The sequence below is a fragment of the Eriocheir sinensis genome, chromosome 37 (genome assembly GCF_024679095.1).
Source record: "Eriocheir sinensis breed Jianghai 21 chromosome 37, ASM2467909v1, whole genome shotgun sequence".
Lineage (NCBI taxonomy): Eukaryota > Metazoa > Arthropoda > Malacostraca > Decapoda > Varunidae > Eriocheir > Eriocheir sinensis.
In genome coordinates, this window is record NC_066545.1 from 2,180,177 (window position 1) to 2,184,520 (window position 4,344).

Below are 4,344 nucleotides of genomic sequence, written 5' to 3' on the forward strand. Positions count from 1 at the left end.
TTAGAGGTATTATTCATGACTGGTTTCAGGATTACTTATCCCACAGAACTCAATCAACCAAATTCCACACTTGTCTATCTGCATCTCTACCTATTCAATACGGTGTTCCACAGGGCAGTGTCTTAGGTCCAATCCTGTTTCTCTTATATATAAATGATATTACTTACATATTTACAAACCTTAAAACAATCTTTTTCGCAGATGACTCAACCTTAAATATTACTGGTGAAAATCTTACTGACATGATACATACAGCAAACACTGACCTACAAATCTTTCATAAATGGTGTCTGAGTAATAGATTAACAGTAAACTTAAACAAAACATTTTATATGCTATTTACTAATAAGTCACCATCAATGCTTCCGTCCCTATTTTTTTCCCATGACATTATAAGCAGAACTAATAAACATACATTATTAGGAATAACGTATGATGATACCATGACCTTTAAGCATCACGTAACAAACCAAATCATTAAATTATTCAGGCTAGTATCTCTGTTATATCAAATTAAAGAATTAATGCCCATTGATGTTTTGAAAATGTTATATAACGCACCTGTCTTACCACACCTGTATTACTGTACACCTATCTGGTGCAACACCTACCCCACACACCTGTTACCTCTGTTTAGACTTCAAAAGAAAATAATAAGAATTATTACAAACAGTGACTACTTTGCCCACACACAACCTCTCTTTAAAGAAACAAATTCCTTAAAACTTTTTGACATAAATAAGCTACAAATTGGTATTTACATGTATAAAAAGATCAAAAGTGAAACCTCCGTGTCCTTACAGCCACAACATACTTATTTCACCCGTACTCATGAAAATTTATGTACACCTGCCCATAATTTAACACTTTTTCAACACTCACTTTCCTATTCAAGACCTAAAACCTGGAATTCTATTCCTAATAATATTAAAGCTCTAAATTCAATACACTCCTTTAAAAAACAATTTAAAAACATATTCTTCTCAATTATAATTATTAAGTCCATGTATCATCTGTCAGAGTGTGTCCTCAGCTTAATCAATTATTACCTTATACTATTATTATTGTATTAATACTATTACTTACATTATCATTTACACTACTACTATGTTATTTTTATAAATCAATTACAATTTTTGTACTAATGATATTGTGTTAATATTATCAGTTTAATTATTATTTACACTACTATTATTTTATAATTATCACAATGTTAATTATTATTATTATTATTACTATAACTATTATTATTATTATTATTATTATTATTATTATTATTATTATTATTATTATTATTATTATTATTATTATTATTATTATTATTATTATTATTATTATTATTATTATTATTATTATTATTATCATCATTTGTGTTTTGTTTTATATTTATATATATATATATATATATATATATATATATATATATATATATATATATATATATATATATATATATATATATATATATATATATATATATATATATATATATATATATATATATATATATATCTATATATATATATAGAAGAATAAACTACTATAAACGCCAGAACAGGCTGGGCTGGGCCCAGAAATCACCCAGGAACCCACCAGAAAAAAAGGGCTGGCCATCCATCAGGAAAAACCAAAAAATAGGCATAATAGGCCGCGAAAAAAAAAAAAAATATATATATATATATATATATATATATATATATATAGATATATATATATATATATATATATATATTTTTTTTTTGCACTATTGATTAAATCCGGCACCTAAGTTTCCAGTACTGCCCAAAAAGCTCCCAGCTTTAAATGGGCTCCCTTCACTACAAAATTATTGTAAATACATAATTGTATGAAGGGATAATAAAATGTTTCAAATGTTTCAAATGTTTATCCAACATCGGTGAACGTTCCTGATGCGTATCATCCCCGGCATCAGTCCACTCCTCCGACCACTGGAGAATGCGGATTAGTGTGAACATTATGATACATATATGAGAGGCTATGTAAATGTGAGCTAGATATACAAAGAGCAAAGCATGGAACAAAGAAGCGTAAGGTATGAAGCTAGTCGGACTTGACGCATGTTCCTTGTGACTACTTTGCTGAATATAGATAAACCATATTTCGAGCTGGAAGAGGAAGGACCTGGTGTAGGATGAATGAAAAAAAAAAGAACATGGCAAGAATCATCAATAGATTCAGTACATATGGATGAGGTGGAGGGTTGCGAATGCGAAATTAATGTTTCAGGACTGAGAGGTATATAGGAAATATTTTTTTCGTGTGTGTGTGTGTGTGTGTGTGTGTGTGTGTGTGTGTGTGTGTGTGTGTGTTGCAAGCCTGCTTTGAAAGGACGGACAGTATGTACGCTTATTTGTCATTGTCATTATTATATTTATTATAATAATTTTTATCATAGATACTGCTACTGCCACTACTACTCCTACTACTACTACTACTACTACTAGCATCACTACTACTACTACTACTACTTCTAGTACTTTATACTACTACTACTACTACTACTACTACTACTACTACTACTACTAGCATCACTACTACTACTACTACTACTTCTAGTACTTTATACTACTACTACTACTACTACTACTACTACTACTACTACTACTACTACTACTATTACTACCACCACCACCACCACCACTACAACAACAACAACAACAACAACTACTACACTACTACTATTACTACTACTACTACTACTACTACTACTACTACTACTATTACTACTACTATCACCACCACCATTATGAAACCCGTTTGTAGTATTGTCACGGGAAGAGAAAGGTGTCGATGTAGTATATGAAGAGAAATTCGTTTATTGCAAAAGAAAACGAGAAGGGAGGAGCCTGATAAGGTGAATGACTGAGAGAGAGAGAGAGAGCGTGTGCGTGTGCGTGTATGATATTTTCTCTCTCCATTTGACGGGATAATAATAATTCGCTTTCTCCGTTTCGAACCCACGCCCTCCTTGTTTGTGAGGGGACGGGGGCCAGTGTAGTAGTAGTAGTTGTTGTAGTAGTAGCAGAAGTAGCACGAAGCACGAGTGGATGTTAGCCCTAGAGGGTTTTGGAATCGTGGACAAAGGGCGTACTTTGAAATAAGGATCTTCGATCCCATGGCCCATTGCCACAGAGACCTGACCCTTGATGCAGCCCACAGAAAAAATGAACAAGAGTAAAACAGAGCGTATGAAGAAAGAATACAGAATGTGGACCAGGGCTCCTTCACCCCGGTAGTATTCACGACGTCAGGAGGGATGGGACCAAGGGCGCAGAGCTTCTACGCAAGACTCGCCGAAACACTGGCGGATAAGAAACAGCAGCCGAGAGGCAGTGTGGTCGCCTGGATGAGATGCAGGCTGTCCTTCTCCCTCCTGAGATCAGCCTTGGTCTGCCTGAGAGGAACCAGGTCACCTGCACCCAAAACCACCCACATTGCCGACCTAGACTTTGAGGCGACGGTGGTTGATAGTCGTATCAACCACAAGCTCTGTTAGCTTAAGAGCAATATGTTTAATAATAATGTTTGTAATTTATTGGCGGGCTGGGGCCAATGATTTGCTCAAAGATACCTCTCACAATGCAACTCTAATGGATGGAGGCCGTATTATAGTAGCAGTAATAGTAATAGTAGAAGTAGTAGTAGTAGTAGTAGTAGTAGTAGTAGTAGTAGCAAAAAATATAGGTAGTATATCTATGCTCTATGGTAGAAGTGGTAGTAATGATAATAATAATAATAATAATAATAATAATAATAATAATAATAATAATAATAATAATAATAATAATAATAATAATAATAATAATAATAATAATAATAATAATAATAATAATGATGATGATGATGATGATGATGATGATGATGATGATGATAACAACAACAGCAGCACAAAGGACGAGACACGAATGATACCAAACAACAAGCAGGGGAAGCGGTGGCCGAGAGGTCAGGGTGCGGGCGTGGTGAACACGTGGACCTAGGTGTAAGTCCCACCGAAACACGCTGATTATTCACGCAATCGCATAAATAGTAGCTACGACAAGTAGTGGCAAGGGTAGTAGCACCAAGGAGTATAGGTAGTGCTATCTATACTGTATGGTAGTAGTAGTAGTAACAGCAGTAGTAGTAGTTGCATAGTCGTCGTTATACTAGTAGTTGTAGTCATTGATTTTCATTCATTAAAGTATGCATCCATTCATCTACCTATAGAAATATATTTAAGTGTATATGAACAATTAATTATTGCTTTCAATGTTTTCTTGTTATTATTATTATGATTACTATTATTATTACTTTTAGGCGCTGCCTGTAGCTCCGGTAGAC